Genomic DNA, 22,016 nt, shown 5'->3' on the forward strand with positions numbered 1-22,016 from the left:
TACCCATCCTCATGCAAGCAGCCCTAATTAAATTCCATGGGGTGGGCACAGGCACGCATGCACACAGTGTGGTGCACATTAAAGTATAAGGGAGACTTGGGAATAAAATGTTCTGTGGGAGGAGGGGATATGAGAAGACAATGGGATGAGGGAGGGTGTGATCAAAATACCTTGCGTGTGTAGATTAAAAGATGTTTAAAAACTGAAGGAATATCAGATGTTGGTGGTGCACACCTTTAATCCCAGCACTCGGGAGGCAGAGGCAGGCAGATCTCTATGAGTTCAAGACCAGCCTCCAAAGCCACAAAGAAACCCTGTCTCAAGGGGGTGGGGAGTGGACAACCTGAAGGAACAAATTAAACATCCATTTTATAGTATAAAATAATAATGTCAAAAAAAAACTGATTAATCTGACTGGGGAAGGCCAGGCGGTACTGACACACACACTGACACACACACACACACACACACACACACACACACACACACTTATTTGTTTGTTTGTTTGTTTGTTTATTTATTTTGGTTTTTCAAGACAGGGTTTCTCTGTGGCTTTGGAGGATGTCCTAGAACTAGCTCTGATGACCAGGCTGGCCTTGAACTCAGAGAGATCCACTTGCCTCTGCCTCCGGGAGTGCTAGGATTAAAGGCGTGCATACAGGGCACATACCTTTAATCCCAGTACTTAAGAGGGGGCCAGCCTGGTCTACAGACTGAGTTCTGGGACAGCTAAAACTGCACAGAGAAACCCAATCTCAAAAAAACAAAACAAACAAACAAACAAAAAAAAAATGGGGAAGAGGAACTAGAAGGATGGCTAAGCAGTTAAGAGCATTTGCTGCTCTTGTCCACAACACAGGTTATTGTCCTAACCACACTGGGCAACTACACCCACCAGATGATGCCCTTTCCTGACATCTGAGGGCACTGCATCAATACAGTGCACGTACATATTCAGCCACACATATATACACATAAAGCAAATCTTTAAAAAATGAGGATAGGCTAGAAGACTAGAAGAGAGGGCTCAGAGATTAAGTGTATTTGTTGCTCTTGCTGAGGACTTAGGTTCAATTCCCAGCACTCATAGCATCGTTCTCATGACCATCTCTTAAGTTTCTCAGTTCCATGTCCTCTTATGGCCTCTGCGGGCACCAGGCATGTACATGGTGCACACATATATATATATTACACTCATATGCATAAAGTATAAATAAATCTAAAAATAAAAATACGGAAAGCTTAATGTTGCTATACTGACAAATAAATTAGTTTAAACTAACTTTACACATAAGATAATCTGTTCATATATAAAGTCTATTCAGAGGTGGGAGAGGAGGAAGAGGGAAAAATGATTGAAAAAAATCTCAGTGGGGGACATGTCTCTAAACAAAGTTCAGTAGAGGAAGGTTTTCTTATACAGTAGACTATCATCAACCTCTATAGCTATAGAAATCTGAAAGAAACAACTCTGCAAAGGGAAGATGTCACCAGGAAACCCACAAATCAGCCATCAGACCAGCCAACAAACATGGTAAACACAAAACCACATTACCTCCTAAGTGGCTGCTAAAAATTCTGCTTGTAGATTTATCTTATATCCTCCATTTTTCAAAGTATATAATACAGTATGTGACAAGTAGAAAATACTAATGTTATGGTAACTTTAAAAGGCTAATGCTTTAAAAATGTAGCCAGTGGTGGTGGCCTACATCTATAGTCTGAGGAGGGTTAAGGCCAGCCAGAGCTAATTATTCAAAGCATGTCTCAAACAACACAAACAATTACAAGCAAAAAGCAAAATAAGAAAGCTGACAGAAAACAACAAAACTAACTTTAAATAAAAAATGCTAAGGACTGCTACACTGTTGTCAACTTGCACTGTTATACATAACATACACTGGAAACTCTTCCATATTGAGAGAGATGCTCCTACTTCATTCTTTTGTTAGCATAATACATTCCATTACATGGTCACACAGAATTTAACAACCTCTTATGACTGACCCTTCTGTTTTCAATCATCTGGCCCATAACCTATAACACATATATTCAAATATTCCCTAAAACTTATTTACTAAACAATAAAATCACTGAAATTACCAAACTTACATGTTTACCTAAAGAAAACAGAAACAAGAGCCTGATATTTTACACCAGTTATTTTGATAAACTAATATTACATATATTTATAATTCAGATATGTTTGTTAACATGTGAATATTTATTAATAGATGTGATAGAAGCATTCCCCTACAGACATGTTTGCATTTAGTAATATACTAACAAACATATTTGTCAATAATTTCTCTAGTCATTTTTTATTTGAGACAGCTCATATTGACATAGAACTTACTCTGTAGCAAAAGCCAAACATAACCTCCAACCCTCCTGCCTGCAGCTGCAAAGTGCTGGAGTACTACTATGATTTAACACAGTTGGCTAACATCTTTTTAAAAAGTTTTTTTAACTTTGTGGGAACACTCACGCTTGATCAATCTCTCCTTGTACCAGGGGGGTTCAGCAATTAAACTTGGCAGCAAGCCTTCACCTGCTGAACAATCTTACCAGCCCTAAACATTTGCTTTTCACAGTGAGATTTCGCTTAGGGTATGTGTGTTTGTCCATGTGTCTGCAGATACCCAAAGAGACAGAAAGATCCCCTAGCACTGGAGTTTCAGGTAGTTGTGAGATATCCCACATGGATGCCAGAAACCAAATTCTCTCTATTCCTGCAAAAGTGCTCTTAACCTCTGAGCCATATCTTCAGCTCCTAAAACACTCTTTGAATGTTTTCATATTCTTTGTTTTTGTTTTGTTTTTAATTTGTTTTTATGGAGCTAGAAAAGATGGCTGGGCAACTGCTAGCACTTACTACTCTTGCAGAGGACCCAGGGTTCAGTTCTCAGCACATGATGCCCACAAACACCCCTAACTACAGCTCCAGTGGATCCAATGCCTTCTTCTGGCCTCTACAGGTTCCAGGCCCACACATGGCACACAGATACACATGCAGGCAAAATACCTACATACACAGAATAAAATAAATCTAAATTTTAAAATGTTGTATGTGTGTTGCATGCACAGCAGTCTGTGTGGGCATAGAAATCAGAAGACAGCTTGTGGAAAGTAAGTTCTTGAATTCTACCACATGGGCTCAAGAAATCACATGTACATCATCAGGCTTGACAGCGAATGACAAGACCTGCTGAGCCATCTCACTGGCCCCTTGGTATCTTTTTGAGATAGGGTGGCTTGCCGCTAATCTTCTGATTCCCCCTAACTTAGTTTCTAAATGCTAGGATTATAGGTGTGCATGCCACTGCGGTTACAATATACCATAATGTCCAACTTTCATATTTGAGTGATTTCTTTTATCATTCCAGTAATTGGATTATGCTATTATCTCCAGTGTGTCAACTAAAATACTTTCAACTTTAATATAGTAGCATTTCTTAACTGATATGGTTGCTGCATAAAATTTTCAAAACACATGTAAGTTAGCCTTTTATCATTTTATTTGACTGTTTTGCCTGCACGTATTAGAGTGCATGCACCACAGAGTGCTTCAGACAGTAGGTGCTGAGAACTGAACCCGGGTCCTTGGGAAGAACAGCCAGTGCTTTAACTGCTGAGCCATCTCTCCAGCTCTGTATGTTAGATTGTTATTGAAAACTTTATTGTGTAATTTTATGTGTGGTATATACATGTGTTTGTGCATGTGTATGTACGCAGAGGACATCAAATATCTTCTACCACTTACTTTTTGATATAACATCTCTCACTAATAACCCTAAACCCAAAAATCTATCCATACCCACCTCCCCAGCACTGAAATTTTAGGTTTACACCACCACACCCAGCTTTTTGGATCAGTACATGCTGAGGATCCAAGCTCCCAACCTCACATCTTGCATGGCAAGCATTTTATGTACAGAGCCATACCCCAAGGCCCTGTGAAATGCTTTTCTGAAAATTATTTATATTAACAGACTTAAATAAGCCATGGTCCTGAGTTTAAAATGCAGAAAAATCCTTGAAAATAATGTTAAGATGAACTGCCAACCAAAATTTCTTTGATAATCTTCAATAGCTAATAAGAGCATCCATCAGATATAAAAGGCTAAATTTTAAAGAGCAAAGTTAGTATATGTACTTTGGTTTTACTTTATTTTACTTTATTTTCTACCATGTGAGTCCTAGGGATCCACTCAGCCTTTATCCACTGAGCAATCTCACAAGCCCATTATATATACTTTGAAACGGACAGGAAAATCTTAATAATTAAAATACTGAGAGGAAAATATAAAGTAACCTTTTAAAATATTAGAAAACAAACTGAAAATTTCTCACACAAAATGATAAAATTTTGGCCAAATTTATTAGAAATATATTTTCCTGAAAATACCAACAAAATTGACAAATCTGACAATTGGTCTGTGGATTAATTGACACAAAGCTAGAGTATCTAAAGAATCAATTCCTAGGCATTACACTGTTTCATCAAGAATATGTAAATACGTAGAAACTTTTTTAACTTGGGCAGTGTCAGGGTATTAAATAAAATACTTCTGCAATCCACATTCTCAATAAAGCCAATTTAATCCTTTACAGTTTAACATGTGAGCATTGTAATTTTAAATGTTTGAATATTTACAATTTTGAGAGTGATATACTTTATAGTGGGGAAATTCCTTCAAAATTATAAAGAAATAGGATAGATAATTGTATAATAAATGTCCAAACTAAGAATGACTTAAAAACAAATTCACATATTTTTTAAAAAAAAAATCAAGATAATATGAAAATAATAAACAGATATTTATTTTAGGGCTTTTGAATTGTAAGAATTCTTTTTTCTTTTTCTTTTTTCTTTTTTGAGATTTTTCTCCAGAGTTGTTATTATGCTGATTTTTCTATTACAAATCACAGCTCTTTATACCACCCAGGCTTTTGACTTCCTGTCAATGGTCCACTCAGTTTTTTGTTACACAGTGCCAAAATTTGATCATCTTTGCTTCAGCATTTTCCATCATCCTCTAAATCTGGTCATTACATCCTACTGACTTCATTTCTTTAAGAAGTCCCTTTTGGTCTCTATTTCAACTGGATTACTAATATAAGACCAAAAGCAATCTGTATTGACTCTTCTGGTCTCTGTTCTCTACAATTCATGTTGCATTATACAGCTGTCCAATTTTCTTAAAATGAAAGCCTGTCAAACATGATTTTACATAGTAACTGGTTACTTATTTTGTCAAAAATTCTGATTCTAGAGGCAGCGGATCTCTGTGAGTTTGAGGTCAGCCTGGTCTACAGAGCTAGTTCCAGGACAGGCTCCAAAATGCTGATTCTGATTCACTATGACTATAGAATTTTGTATTTCTAATAAATTCCTAGATGGTGCCCATGTTTTAAACTATGTTCATGTCACTCTTAAATTAAGAATCTTTGCTGGGCTGTGGTGGCCCATGCCTTTAATACCAGCACTCGGGAGGCAAAGGCACGTAGATCTCTTTGAGTTTGAGGCCAGCCTGGTCTACAAAGCAAGTTCCAGGACAGCCTGTTAAGATGGAGAAACCCTGTCTCAAAATATGAAAGAAGAAAAAGGAGGAGGAGAAGGAAGAACCTTTAAACTGAGGAATGGAGAAATGGTTCTGCAGTTAAGAGGTCCAGGGCTCAATTCTTATCACCCAAATACAGCAATTTCCAGTCCTAGGGGATCCAATGTTCTGCCCTTTGTCGGTACCAGGTACACAGATAATCCACAGACATACATGCAGACAAAGCACCCACACACAAAAATAATAAATGGGGAGGAACCTTTAAACTAGTCCTTTATTCTACTCAAATTTAAATTCTTTCTTGGAGTTTAGGAAAGTATCCTCCTTATGCTGCCTAATTCTGCTGCCTCAAAACATGTCCTGACTCTCACTGCTGGCCATACATGTTCACTTTGGCTCAGTAGTTCTCCTGTATAGATGTGTTCCTTGGGTTTGCTTAACCCTTCTTTACCACTCATTTCAGTATTATCTTTCACAACTCTGAACACATTAATCCTATTCACAGTCTTTGACCTCCAGTTTTGTGAATTCCAACAGTACTCTCCACTGTGGCTCTGGTGTCCGTTGTTTTACAGTCACATGAAATGCCTTAGGGACACAGATTTCTCTCTCATTTATTTTCCAACAATATGCTTAATATGTAGTTCATGCCAGGTGTGGAAGTGCATTCCTTTAATACTTGAGAGACAGAGGCAGGTGAATATGAGTTTGAAACCAGCCTGATCTACACAGCAAGTTCCAAGCCAATCAAGGCTATATATACAGTGAGACTCTGTTTCAAAAACAATAGTAATAATAATAATGCAATTATTCAGGTCTGTGTATATAAATTAGTAATGGAGCACTTGCCTGGCACACACAGGACCCTGGGCTCAATCCCAATTACTACCAAAACAAAACCACTTCCCCCCCCCCACACACACACACAGACAGAGACATGTTTAAAAAAAAAAAAAAAAGCTACCAAAACTCAACCAGGATGAAACAGATAATCTGGTCACTCTTAAAACCACTAAAGATGTGAAAGCCATAATTAACAAGCTTTCCAAATAGAAATCATTTGGCCCAACCAACTTCCTAGGTAAATTCTATCAAAAATTAAATAATTCATTCTTTGCTGTCTCAGCTTATAATACAACTCAATGATAATGCACTTACTTGACATATGCAAGGCTCCAGATCTGATCCCCAGTAATGCAAAGGAAATTATAATTATAATAATAATAATAATGACAAAGATAGCGCATACAAAAAGAGGAAGGGAAAGAACTTAGGATCAACATCCCTTGTGAACTTAAGACACAGAAATCTTGAATAAGAGTATTAGATTAAAACCCAGGAATGCATAAGGAAGATTGTAAACCATAACAAAATGGGATTTGTTCCAGCTATGCAAGAGATAGGCTGCATGTCTGTGTACCAAGCGTATGCCTGGTGCTTTGAGCCAGAAAAGGATGTTGAGTTGAGTCCCCTGGAACTAGAGTTATAGACAGGTGTGAGGTGCTACAAGGGTGCTGGCAATCAAACCTAGATCCTCTGGAAGAGCAGCCAATTCTCTTAATCACCAAGCTCTCTCTCCAGCCCTGACTCAACTCTTGAAAGAAAAAAAAAAATCCATATGGATGTAGAGAAATATACCAACTGGTTAAAAACTCTACTGATCTTCCAGGGATCTGAATTTGGTTCTCAGCACTCATGTAGAAGAGCTCCCAACTGCAACACCAGGTGATCCCACATTGTCTTCTGGCCTTCAGAAACACTGCACAAATTGTCATGCAGACACACGGGCACTCACACTAAAAATGTTTCGTTCCTGGTAATAAATCTCAACAGGGCCTGGGGCACAGGTCAGTAGTAAAGAGCACATGCCGGGCTTACCTGAGGCCTAGGTTTGATTTGGGGTGGGAGGTACACACTTCTGAACAAACCAGTAACAGAAGGGTAACTTCAACAACTTAGCAAAGAAAAAGCTTAAAAAAAAAAAAAAAATAGCCACAACTAACAAGCTAACATCACACTTAATGGTAAAACAATCTTTCCTCTAAAGTACAGGCCCAAAGCAAAGACAGTAGTTCTCACCAGTTTTACTTAACAGTTATGGAAGGCTACACAGTAAAGAACAGAAAATGAAAAGCAAACCAGACTGGGAAAGCTTTTGCAAAGTTCTTATTCACAGATCCTGTAACTATTTACTTAGAAAATAAGAAGAAGAAATTCTACTACAGGGAGATCACAAGATTCAAGATCAATAAACAAAAACAAGCACATTTCTATATAACTAGAACCCAAAAATGTTCTTATATTGCTCAAAGAAACTAGTCTATGCAATGGTTATTCTTCACTGTAACTTGACTGGATTTGCAATCACTTAGGAGACACAGCCTGGTTGTTATCTATGATGGTTTTTCCACGAAGGAAGACCAATGCTGCATGTAAACAGCACTATCCCATGGGTTAGGATTTCCAACATAATACAAAGAGGGAAAGGAAAACAAATTGAGTAGCATTCATCATTCATCACTTTGCTTTCTAACCGGACATAATATAACCAGCCTCATCATGCTCCTGCTACCATGCCTTCTCTGCATCATCAACCACATCTTCTCAAACTGTGAACTAAAACAACCCTTCCTTCCTAGAGTTAGGGATTATGTCAAAGCAACAAGGTAACCAAAACACCCAATGTGGTACAGGTTTGCAGTCCTAGCTACTTGTTCAAGGCACATTCTATTAGGATGTCTGCACATCCTAAGAGAAGCCTATCTTGAAAATTAGCAAGAAAGCAAGTTTAAAAAAAAAGTTTTAGATATGGCTCAATGGTATAATGCATGCCCAATATCTCTTAGGTCCTTAGTTATATACCTATGGTGATAAAAAAGAAGTAAAAGATTTAAATAACTCAAGAGCCTTATCATGCTTACTGATTGGAAGACATAATACAGTAAAGATACTAATCACCTCTGCTGCAGGAATAATGTAATTCCTATAAAAAATAACAAAAAAGGGTTTTGCAGGTATGAATGGGGTTTATGAAATTTGTAAGGGAAGGGGAAAGTCCTAAGATACCTAAAGCATTTTTGTAAAAACAATCCAATGCGAAGAATTACTCTTCCCAATGTTACAACTTACAACACCACGGAGTGCTGATGGAGAGATTCACAGACTGAATGAACAGAGTAGAAACCCCAGAAAAATGTGCTCAAATATGCCCAACTGATTTTTCACAACTTTAACCTAAGCAATTCAATGGAGGAAAGAACACCTTTATAACAAATGATGCTGAAGCAATGATGCTAAGATGTGAAATCTTACTAATCAGGAAATGTTAAATTAAATCAACTTGAGATGGACCACACATTTAAACATGACGTATGGGGGTGATTCATGCCTATAATCTTAATACTTAGGAAGCTGCATCAGGAAGATTGGGAAGTTCAAGGGCAGAATGTGTTATATAGTAAAACTCTCTCAAAACAGCATCATCCTTCCCATCACCACAGACAAAATAAATCTCCACCTCTAACCCTTCTAACCTTCTTTAACTTGAAAATTCTTCACAACTCAGCATTAGGTAAAGGATGCAAAAGTCTTATCTACAAAAGGAAGATTTGGACCACATCAAAACATAACATTTTCATGAAAAAAATTAAATCAATATAAGCATTCCACCACTGACCAGAACTAAACCATCAGTTTCAGTTTTAAGTGTATACTAGAAACTTTCTGTGCCACCTGTACATTGTATACAGTGTTTACTTGATCTTCAAAAGGGGTTGTTGATGTTTTACTTTCCAAAAGGAAAGGGGAAAGGAGAGAAGGAAGGAGGGGAAGAGGGAGGGAGGGGGGAGGAGGGGGAGGGAGGAAGAGAAGGAAGGAAGGAAGGAATGAAGGAGGTGAAGGGCGGGGATCAAGGCCAGCCTGGTCTATATTAATGGGTTCCAGGACAGTCAGGACTAAATAAATGGTGAGACCCTGCCTCAAAATAACAAAATAAACTTTTGCTCTGTGAAGAGGTATTAGAAACTGCGATAAGAACATTTGCAAACCACTTTTCCGTAATTCCAGTCTCAGGGAATCTGATGACTCTGCTGGCCTTTATAGGCACAGCATGCACAGTATACAAAAATGTGCATATAGGCAAACACCCATACATCACCTAAGGCTGGGCATGGTGGTACACTGGAGAGGCAGAGGCAGGTGGATTTCTGTGAGTTCAAGACTAACCTGATCTATATAGTGAATCCCAAGCTGGTCAGGGCTAGATAATGATAACCTTGCTTCAAAACAAAACAAAAACAAATCAAAACAAATAAAAACCATCTAAGTTAGTCCTTTATCCTTTATATATCAAATAATTAAAAACAGTATTTTCTTTAGTATCATGCCAAAGGTTTTTGAATTTTTAAAAACATTTTGTTTTTACTTATTAAGTGTGTGTATATTGAGGGTGGGGGGGGAAGACGGCGTAATCCAGAAGTTACAGGCAGTTGTAAGCCATCGATGCAGGTACTGAAACCTAACAGCTCCTCTGTAAGAGCAGCAACTGCTTTTATCTGCTGAGTCATCTCTCCAGGCCTGCATTACAAGTTTTAAAATTACTTTTTTCTTTCTTTTTTTCAAACAAGGTCTCACTCAATAGGCTTGAAACTCAGATCAGGCTTGAAACTACTGCCTCTGCCTCCTGCTGGCTGAATTACAACAAGCATGACCTACTACTCCTGGCTCTAGATTCAGTAATATATAATAAAAGAATAGAGTAGGGCTGGGGAGTTAGGAATCTCCAGTATCAAAAAGAAAAAAAGAACACAATAATAATAATCCTCAAAAAATCTCTTGTTGCCTTAAAATTATTAGTAAAAAAAAAATGATGTCTGAGTCCCCATTGCTAATGTCAGACAAATTTTTTAACAGGCAAAGGTTTCCCCTAAAACCACCTGCCTATCCTGTAAAATGCCTGGGTGTAACAATTTTTCCAACACCTATATACATACTTAAAAATAATAGACAAATCACAGGGCTAGAGAAATGGCTCAGAGGCTATGAGTACTTCCTATTCTTTCAGAGGACCCAAGTATCTCACAACCATCTATCTGTAACTCCAGCTCTAAGCCATTCAATGTCCTCTCTGGCCCGTGCAGACACTCACATATGTCACACACACAAACAAATAAAAAGGTTCCCTTTTACAAAATCCAAAATTAACACATAAAATATCATACTAAAAAGTCCCCAAAGAGAAGGCAAATGGTGTTTGTGTTTAAGAACCATAACCAGGTAAATAAATTAAAAAAAAAAAAAAAAAGTCAAAATAACTCTGCCAGCTAGACTTGACAGCACAGGCCTATAATCCCAGCACTATAGAGACTGAGGCAGGATGTTTGAAGCCAGCCTGGGCTATACAGCAAGACGCTGTTGAAATAGAGTGAAACTGAAAACAAGACAGTTAGCTCTGACACATTTCAAAGATGAAGGGGCTCTAAGGATAGGGGGCATGTCGAGGAATACAGACTGCATATCCCTGAAATGCTGGAAGATGTGTTTTTCAAAGTATGGGGAGAGTCTAGAGTATATACATATACCTAATGAGACAAGTACAAAATTGAGATTAGCACACAACTATAAAAACATGAAATTCACTTATTTTTCATATACACCTTAACTTACAAACCTGATAGCTAAGAAAATCTTTTAGCTTTAGTTTATCTGCATTTTGACTGTGATCTCTCATTGACAGCAGGTATGGAACTTTCCACTATGGCTATCATGTTAGTGTTTAGTGTCCCATTTCAGATTTTAGGAGCATTTTGGAACTTGAAGTTAGGGATAGTCAACTTGTATTTCCCAATAATGTGCATTACATCTTGGTTTTTATTATTATTAATATTATACAAAAGCTACAATACCCATGGCATTATGTAGATCCTAACTTTTATAACACAAGAAAGAAAATGACTGGTAAAAGTGTAAATTTAAAATTCTAAACACTTTGGGCTTCAGCCAGTTTTAGCCTTGACTGTGAAAAACTTTGAGATTTACAAATTAAATACAACATAAAAATACTTTAGATATTGAAGGAAGCAAGAAGTATAAGTAAATAAATTTATTATTCATCTACCATTTACAAAGCTAAAAGAACCCCCCCTACACAAACTTTAAAACAAAGTAAAGGGGCTGAAGAAATAGCTCAGCAGTTAAAGAGTACTGGCTGCTCTTGTAAAGGACTGGGGGGTTCAATTCCCAACACCCACACAGTGGACCTCAGCCACATGTTCAAGGGCATCTAATACCCTATTCTGACTTCCACAGGGACCAGGCACACATTTACCAAACAGACATACATGCAAGGCAAACCATTTATATAATAAAACTAAAAACATAGAAAATTTAAAACGAAAGAAAGAACACAAAGTGAGCTGGGTGTAGTGGTCCTTAATCTCAAAACTTGGGAGTTGGAGCCGAGGAGGTTTAGCAGTTCAAGGGTTATCCCCTGCTACAAAGTAGCTTTTCAGGGGCTGGCAACACGGTTCTGTAGGTAAATATACTTGCTACCAACCTGATGCAGTAAATTTGACCTCTGGAGGTCAAATAGTAGAAGAAAGGACTCCCAAACTCCACATGCAACCCATGGAAGGCACATGCTCAGACAAGTACACAATAAATAAACTGAGGGCTAAAAAAAAAAAAAAAAATCACTGTGACTTTTGAATAGCCTAAGCTACATAAGATATTGTCTCCAGAAAGAACTGGGGATGAAACAGTACAGCACTTGTTAGCATGAGTAAGGCAAGGGGGATAGAGAGGAGAGAGGCAGGAAGAACTTAAAAATGTGAAAATTTCTTCACAAAGTGAAGCATGCTGTCTAGAAATACACAATATGTGAAGGAACTCAGCTTAATGAGGATTGACAACCTGAATAAAATACTTCCAAGGGTCTCAGAACAGCAATCACACACACCCCACAGACGGGGGGTTGGGGGGGTGGGGGGGGTGGGTTTGCTGTTTAACCAGATCTTTAAAATCTGTATGCACTGGCCTGTGATCATGTATATCTGCACATGTGTTCGTGTACATGTGGAAGCCACAGACAGAGGACTATAACTTCATTCACTCCCTAACTTACCCACTGATGTGGATGAAATCTCACTGAATGTGGATGAAGCTCAAGGATTCAGCAAACTCCAAGGATGTTCCTTTCTCTTCCTACTCCAGATGAGATTACAGGTGCCCAACATACTCAGCTGTTTTGGTTGGTTGTTTTTTTTATTTTGTTTTGTTTGTTTTGTTTTGTTCTGTTTTGTTTTGCAAGTAGTTGCTGGAGATCCAAACTAAGGTCCTAGTGCTTATACAACAAGCCCTTTACCAACTAGGCCACCTCCCCAGCCTCCAAAAAGTACTTTTATAAAAACCAAGCATCTCAAAGTAAATCAGAGAATAAATTTTCATTCCACAATGTCCTTATACTCTGTCCTGATGACCTTAAAATCCTATTCAACCTTAAGATTAGTTGGAGTTTTCAATATATAATGCCCTTATTCATCAGAATTTTCTGCCACTCTTTCTATCTCATCAAGCCATCATTAAACTTTAAAGAAACCCAGTAATATTTCCTGAGTGGAAATATCCAAATAATAAGCAGTCTCACATCTTATCTATACTAATAAACACACAGAAGCAGATACAATAAAATTTCTAGTTGTAAAAAGTGAGCAGGCGCTGTGGCACACACTTGTAACCCTAACACTCTAAGGGGCAAAGGCAGAAGGGATCAGCACATTTCGAAGCTCTACAAAGCAAGACTCTCTTAAAGCCAAGGGGAGAAAGATGTTTTACTTTTTACTATCTTAATGTTTCTTCTATGTTTTCCTCACTATTACCCAGTGAATGAGTATCTAAAATTGCCAAAAACGGAATTTCTTTTTTAGGCTATTTGCGTAATCATGTACAACTACCTCACTAAAAACCTGCTTCTAAATTAGCTACAATTATGCTGGCCTATAGTCCCAGCAACTCAGAAAGGTGATGCAAAAAAATGACTTGGGCCCGAGCTGCACGTCAGCCTAGATAACATGAGACTCTACTAGGAGCAGGTAAGGGAGTGGCCTTGTATAAAACAATTACAGTTTACTATGAAAGACAACAACACATTTCTTTAGTCCTATTTTCCAATCCAAATATGGTGTCACTTTGTGGCTTAAGTTAAGGGTCTGAAGAAAAGACTCAGGGACAGGAGGGATGGCTTAGCTGTTAAGCAGGCATACTGCCCTTGAAGAGGACCTGAACTCAGTTCCAAATACCTATATCAGGAGGCCATGAACACCTGTAACTCCAGCTCCAAGAGATCCAACACCCTCTTCTGAGCACCCGTACACACTTAGCATATACACATAAACACACACACATATATGCATAATGATAAATCTTAAAAAAAAAAAAAAAGAAGAAGAAGAAGGCCTAATGCACTGCTGAACCCTGTAGAATTTCCACCTTCATGCTTTAACGTTTCTCAGAACAGCTTCCCCACTGGTTTTAATGCTTCAAACAAAATTCAGGTGTTAACCCCAAATTATTCTGCACAGTACTGAAAGAACAATTCATCTTTCTAAAGAAATACCACCATGTGACTCCTGATTCTTACCTTTTTTTGTGAGGGTGGGGGTGCTTAACTGCTCTGCAGATTAAATTCAATCTGATTCTACACAGGTACTTCATAAACCAATTCTAGTGTACTTATACAAAATAATCTGCTACAAACCAAATTAACATTTTCTTCCAAAAAAAATCAAGACTTCTTACATCCCCCTCACATCAAGCTGATCCTCATCACCAAGTGTTTGCTCATGCTTACATCCCCCACATGGAATGTATGGAATGTTCTTTTGGAGATGCTCTGAAGATACAAAGAGTTCATATTCTTTATGTAATTCCTACTTTCTCCATGAAGCCTCACTCCTACAACTCTGATGTGAAGACAATGGACTTAAATTTATGTATGATATACATTATTTGAATACTGCTCTGGAAAGGGGACTGGTTATACTATTACAAAGTATTCTTGTTAAGATAAACCAAACTGCCATTTTTCCAGCATGTGGGTCTACAATATGCACTCAACAATTTGAAAAGCTGACTGCACGATACTGATTAAAATTCAAAGTATTTTATTATGTCAAGAGTTCTAGTACAAAAGAAAATAACATGATGACTAGGAGTTGATTCAGAATGGTGTGGAGTGTTAGGAAGAAGGGTGCAGTGAGTGGGGCAGAGATGAAAACGAGCTGTGAGCTCCTCTTTGACGTACAGTGACAGCTACATCACAGTTCATAGCTACCTCCTATTTGCTGAAATTTTTTCACAAAGTTTCATTTTTTTATTTTAAAAGGGATTCGAGCTGGGAATATAGCCGAGTGTTAGAATGCGTGTGTGTGTGTGCTTGCATGCCTTGAATTCATGATCAAGCTACCTCACTCCAAAGTAGTTAGGATTACAGACCTGTAAATTAACTTCTTTCCCCAATAAATATCTAGATCTCCACTGACAGTAAAAGAAAGGTTTCTAGAAAGATCCAATCCGACAGTGAACTTGCAGCATCTATACTCTTTTCAGCAAGTTACTGAAAGTAAATTGGGAGAATATGGCATCAAAATATAAGAAATTTCTATGAAAAACAGAATTAACCTTACCACCAATGGATTACTGTCTATATTACACATTTTTATTAATTTTGGTCATCCACAAGTGGTCTAAACAATTGCTGAAAATTAAAAAAAAAATCAGAAGACCATTAACTAAAATATGGAAAGCAGCAAAGTTTTTTCATTTTTTTAAATGGAGAAAAAACTGTTACAACCAAGGTTCAATAACCTAAGTCAGACAATGTCAACTCAGTAAATTTACAATCTAAATACATCTGAAGCCTAAACAGGGAATGAATTAAATAGGTTCTTCCATTATCACAAAATAACATCTTATTGAGAGACAGAAAAACATGCTATGAATTTCCAGATATTTGGCTTAGTGACAATGTATCTGTTACTGTTAAAGAACATTCCACTCCTTGGTTATGTCAACATATAGCACCCATTCAGATTCAGTCACTGCTTTTTCTACATCACTTGCTAACCCCTTCTACAAAGAGTAATACAACACCTACTATTTTTAAGTAATGGTATTCTTTTCTCCAATTACATTGCTTTTCTCGAGTTTGGTTTTGGGTTGGGTTTTTTTTTGTTTTGTTTTGTTTTTTGTTTTTCCCCCTCTACCTGTTGTTGTTGCTTTGTTTTGTTTTGAAACAGGGTCTCTCTGTGTAGCTCTGGCTGTCCTGGAACTCTCTACTTTTGTAGACCAGGCTGCTCTCAAACTCGGGAGGTCTGCCTCCCAATGCTGGGATTAAAGGTGTGTACCACTAGGGTGGGTATTTGGTCTTTGTTTTTACACACTGGTTTTGCACAGTCAACTTGACCATTTTGATTCCTAATTCTATTCCATAACTGTTTAAGAGATGAGATTTTTAGTGACCATATCAAACAATATGTTTCTGAAGAGCTATCAACACACAGGCTATTCAAATAGTAAAGCTTACCCTAGTAATAGTAAGTACATCACCTATCATTTAGTACAAATAAAGCTTGAAAGAGGAAAATTTTCCCATATAAACAGTTTAATAAAGAATCCATCCTCACAAATACACTGAGGCAAAAAAAAAAAAAAAATCATTTCAGACTGCCTTATACTCATATATCTTTATTTTAGGCTTTCCTCTTCTGACAAAAGAAAACCATGCAAATATGTTACAAGAATATAGTTAAGTAGTAACATACTTGCTTCATATACATAAGGAAATGTGTTCCTTAACATGGAAAAACTAACCAAAACTAAATACATGGAGCCAAAAAAAACATTGTTGGAATAGTCCATAAACATCTTTGGGGGGGAAGGCAACAGCAAACCAAAACAAACAAAAAACCCACAAAACTTAAGGAACCAGGGTGGGAGAGGATGGTTTACGTGGATGGCATTTGTCCTCAAAACTCACTGAGTATGATGGGCACATGCATGCAATCCCAGCCCTGACTAGGCAAAGACGGGATAACCCTGCAGTTTCATGGAGAGCCAATCTAGCCTATTTGGTGAGTTTCAGTCAATGATAAACTCTGTCCCCATTGCTAACATTGACACCTGAAGTTTTGTTCTCTGGCATACCTACACACATGAATCTGTGTGAACACACAAATGCACATACAGAACAGACGGCATTATGATGATGATGATGATGATGAAGAAATAATGTGAGAGATCCCACTAGATTACCACATTTGGGAAAGCTGGCATTTTACTACACAATCTTTCAACTAAAGAAATCTATAAAATGGGCAGAGCATGGTGGTGAGCAGAGCATGGTGGTGAAAGCCTTTAATCCCAGCACTCATGAGGCTGAGCCAGAAGCAGGTGGATCTCTGTGAGTTCAGAGGCCAACCTGGTATACAGTGTGAGTTCCAGGACAGCCAGAGCTGTTAACACAGAAACCCTGTTTCAAAAAAAAAACATTTTTTTTTAAGTCTACAAAATGAGATTAAAATTTTGAAATAAAATGTGTAAATACCCACAACTTGATCAAAGAAGTAGATTACACTATCATTTATTCATGCAGTCTCAATTTTTGAGGAAAAAATACATTAAATCTTTAAGTTACCAAGATTACCACAACTTTCTTTTCAAAAGTGGGTATTTGTAGACTTTTCCTAATAACTCCGAGGGAACAGAAAGTTTATAAAACGTTAGAATGTGTTCTAAGTTTTATCTGACACATGCTATTCCAGTGGGATGAAAACCATTTACAAGTTCCATTTAGATTAAGAACTCCTTTGGGAAATGTATGTAGTACATTCTAGTTATTCTGTTTCTAGATCAGCAGAAACCTGTATAACCTATTTCCCTACTGTTTTTGTTTCAAAACCAACTTAGTTCACTGTAACTTCCTTCACAAAAAGTCAAGGCAATAAGTAATATAGGTAGTGGCAGATCTATTTGCATTTTCAGCAGAGACTGAACCTTTCACAAATTAAACCTATCTCACACATTCTACAAAAAACAGTAACAGTTCAATCAAGTATTACTTGGAGTCACATAAGAAAAATCATTAAAATGAAGGGTGTAGCTTCATTTTAAAATTGGATAAAGAGGAAGGAATAAAGCTTCTAAAAATCAAACTGCTTAAATAAACTGTTTTTCATTCTCTTAAGACACAAAATCCATTTTACAATAAAACTCCTTGAAAGCTACTGTCTAGCATGCAGGAGGCTCTATCTGACAGCCTAGTACCACAAAAGTAAAACTCCCCTAATGCTCAGTGCTCATCCTTAGGCAATGTCTTCTGTTTTTTATAAAGTCCTGAGTTATATCCAGGACTGGTTATATGGGTATAAGCTATATTTCCAGTCTAAGGAAGCTGAAGCAGGACAACTCTGCTAAAGGCAGCTTACTCTACATAGTCAGCTCCAGGACAGCCTGAGCTACACCTTAAGACTTCTTTTTAGAACAACAAAAACAAAGTAATGGGTTGCAAGCTATCTGTACCATTTCCATTAAATGAAGTCGACAAATATCACAAAAGAATTCTATTTTGTATTTTGATGTTTGTATCTTTCATCCTAATCAAATTAAAGGTTTGTCTATGCAACTTTCTGAAAAATTATATGATAGGCCAACTTTAAGTAACTCACGTTTAAAAATCTCATACAAACAAACTATTCATTTGAAGACTATTCAACTTGGCAGAAAGAATTCAAAATTATCAAAGGAAATCATTAAGTATTAAACTGCCAAGGTGAAAATGTTACAAAACACAAAAATATTTATAAAATTCAGCTTACTGCCTATCAATGTGTCAAAAAAAACTTTTGTATCTTCTCTAGACATCCTAAAGATCCCAAGTAAATTCACTTTTATTTCAAAAGGCTAGAAAAAGAATTTGATAGCCCCAGAGGAGAAAAAAAGACAAGATACTGAGTGAGCCAAAAGAAAAGATGTATTAAAAACTCACTCACCCCTTCTATCAGACAAACAGTCCTCTCCTCAGAACATACTGCTTACAATTCAGCCAAGTATGACTGCCAAGAGTATCTAGACAAGATTGTTTAAAGTGAAAGCTTTCTACCAGTATCTATTTTTTTACATGGAGTTGAAGACAAGTTATTGATAAACTAAATCAAAAGTTTTTTTTTTTTTTTTTTAACTTCAAGACAAGATTTGCTGCATTAATTGCTCCCAGTTCTCAGAAGAATAGAGAGGGCTTAAGAGGCTAAAGGGGGGAAAAGGAGCTTTGGTCAGGCGTGGTAGGGCACACCCAGCACTCAGGAGGCAGAGGCAGGAGGATCTCTACAAGTTCAAGGCCAGCCTGATCTTTATTGCTTGTTCCAGGTCAGAGCTACACAAAGACCCTGCCTATAAAAAGAAAAGGAAAAAGAAAAAGTGCAAAAAGAAGCAAGCTTTTTGTTTGTTTTTCAAGACAGGGTTTCCCTGTGTAGCTTTGTAGACCAGGCTGGCCTTGAATTCACAGAGATCCGCCTGCCTCTGCCTCCCCAGTGCTGGGATTAAAGGAGTGAGCCACCACTGCCCTGCAGAAAGAAGTAAGCTTTAAAAGCAGTTTTTCTAACATTTTCTTAAAGACTGTTTCACAATATCAGAATATAATATCAAATACAAGAACACTCAAATGTTATAGGTAAAATATGTAAAACAATAACTTGGGAATGTGCAAAAGTGTCTAGAGGAACTGCATTTGTATTGACATACAAAGTGTTTTTACTGGTTTTCCCAAGACAAACTGTATCCAGACTGCTACTGTGACTCTAAATATTTTCACGTGTGTGTGTGTGTGTGTGTGTGTGTGTGTGTGTGTGTGTGTGTGCGCGCGCGCGTATACATACAAAACAAAACAAACATATACACTGTTTGCAAAACAAAATTTGTTTTTCAATCCAGGGTTTCTCTGTGTAGCTGACCATGAACTCAGAGAGATCTTACCTCCCCGGTGCTGGGATTAAAGGTGTGTGGCACCACTATCTAGACTGCATATATATTAAAAGCATGATGTGTGTATTACATTCCAATTTGACATATGTGAATCTGACCTCAATAATCCTATTTGCTTTTCTGGTAATTCTTTATTTCACTGTGGTGTATTATAGCAATAGCTCTGACTTCTCTAGGCAAACTAGTACATTTCAATTGTGCTTTCACTAAACTGTAGACTGTAAGCTGCCACTGCTCTCGGGTTTCTGACTCTTACTATAGGTGATAAGAGCTAAATGCCACTGTATATGCACAGCTTTATGACTTCTCAGCCCCCTTCTTTTCTATGGGGAAAAAAAGGAATTTAAGTTTACCCCAAAATATCAACTTTTCTTTTGCATACATACCTAATGTATTTTTCCATACAACTTATTCACATAACTCCTATCTTAAAAATGTCAAAAGGGAACTTCCCAGATCAAAAGAAGAAAAAAGTCAATTTTACACTAGGAAATCACCCAAATCACAAATAAATGTTATCAGTTAGCCTAAACATCAATATAACGTAGCTAATAATCTATTCTCAATATAAAAGGAATCCGTAACCTACATATAATCAAAATACCATATGTATTTGCATGTGGTGTTCACGGATGAATTCTGTGTGTGTGCCAGCCAGATTCATCTTGTTTTGAAATGCTAAGCTGTTCTTTATGGGTATAATCAGTGTCCACATCAAGTGTCCTGAGGAAAGGCAATTCAGGAGAACGCTGAGTGGTGTGGAGGAGGTCGAAAATGAAAAGACATGTAAAAAGACATGGTCCGACACGGCGAATGAGCAACAAAACGATTACACGATGCAAAACATTCCTTTCCTGGTAGCCTTTAGAAAGGTCTTTTAACGTTAATAGTATCTATCCTACCTCATTTCACTCACTTCCCAACTTCCTTTTACTTTTCAAGGAACAAGGGGCAGCTCCCCTTTTCTGGAAGTGTGTGCTGAAAGAATCTGTATCGGAAAGAGGGAAGGGGCCGACTATTCTCGAGAAGGTTTGAGAAACAGGTGGGTTCCACGAAGCAACGGAGCAGCAACACAATTTAGATACTCACGGGGTGGCTTTCAGATGACAGATGTGGCTAAAGGAGACTGACTGCACGTCGGAATCAGCTCGGGTCTGGCAGACAGACCGGGGGCTGACTGCATGACTGCAAGCACTAGAGGGGGGCAGAGGCTAGATCCGGAGCGGCATCAGTGCAGAGGGGCTAAAGGGGGCAAATGGGGGGGGCAAAAACCCCCAAGCACCAAACAGGACGGGGTGGGCATGGGCAATGAGCAGCAGCGCCGGTCTCAGCAGCGGCCGGAGTACAAGTGATGGTTGTGGCTTCGGGGACCAGGGCCAGTTGGAAAGGACGTCAGAGGGGAAAGGCGACCGGGGAACCAAGGAGGACCGAGCCCTAAGGATACTACTGTTGCCGGGAAAACGCGGGGGAAGGTTGGCCATGGGAAGCCCTCTCGGCTCCCCAAGTGAAGAAATCCTGAGGCGGAGAGCCGGCGCTCGCCCGCCGCCGCGCTGCCTCCAGCCCGGCTGCCTTTTCCTGGTGGTAACTGCTGTGGCGTAGAGGGGAGAGGGAGGAAGAGGAGGAGGAGGCGGCAGCCGGAGGAGGAGGAGGGTGAAGGCGAGGCGGGGGATGGGGAGGAAGGGGGGTGCGGCCTGCACAGCCCCAGCGAAGCCTCCGCTCTCTCGTAGCCGGCCAGCCCCGGGTTTCCCCTAAGCCCAGCCCCGCAGACACTCACCCGCCTGCCTTGCCTCGCTTTTCCCTTAGCCGGCTCCACGCGCTGCCGCGTCCTCACAGGAGACCGGTGAACCAGAGCCGGCGAAAAAAACTCTTCAGAACCGGGCCTGACTGCTTCAGCGAGTCCGACCTCTACGGCTGAGAGAGAGACTCTCAGCTTTCGGTGGGTTCCACAGCTAGACGGGCCACCATCTTACATTAGGGTAAGACTCCTCCGGCCTCCGCTGCGCAGGCGCATGCCGAGCGAGCCGGGAGGGGCGGGGGAGGGGCGGGGCCAGCGGCAGGCGGCCGAGTGGGAGGTTGCGGCGGACTGCTCCGCGGCACCCTGGGAGTCGTAGTCCTCGGAGGACGGCCGGCCCCGGGGCAGGCCGGGAATTGGAGTCATCAGTGGAGAGGGCGCTCGGGAGTCCTCACCTCACGTGGCCGCCGGAGCGCCGGCTTTCTTCTTGTTTTGCTTCCTCCTCTGCCCTCGTGTGTGGCTACCGTGTCATGTGGTCGGCGGTTTTCATTAATGTTTGCCGAGGTGTAGGAAGCCAAAACTCTACGAAACTTGGCTGGTTTGCAGGGAGCAGGGATGTGTTTTGTCTGGCCCGCCCTTCACAGATAGGTATCCTGCGGGGGCGGAGTGGAGGTAGAATTAGGTTGAGG

The 22,016-nt window shown here is 39.1% G+C and overlaps 1 protein-coding gene across 6 annotated transcripts in view; it reads right to left on the reverse strand.

The window, feature by feature from the left end:
• The window catches only part of Cnot4 (CCR4-NOT transcription complex subunit 4), a 97,593-nt gene extending 75,919 nt beyond the window's left edge, over positions 1-21,674 (reverse strand). For 2 of the 6 annotated variants that reach the window (XM_051175865.1, XM_051175866.1), the window contains exon 1: positions 21,370-21,673. The gene's annotated coding sequence lies outside the window, so the exon portion shown is untranslated. Of the gene's footprint in view, positions 1-21,369 lie in introns of all 6 variants that reach the window. The other 4 variants (XM_051175864.1, XM_051175867.1, XM_051175868.1 and 1 more) reach the window with 4 other exon arrangements.
• Between the last annotated feature and the right edge of the window lie 342 nt (positions 21,675-22,016).

The sequence above is a fragment of the Phodopus roborovskii genome, unplaced genomic scaffold (assembly GCF_943737965.1).
Source record: "Phodopus roborovskii unplaced genomic scaffold, PHOROB, whole genome shotgun sequence".
Classification (NCBI taxonomy): domain Eukaryota; kingdom Metazoa; phylum Chordata; class Mammalia; order Rodentia; family Cricetidae; genus Phodopus; species Phodopus roborovskii.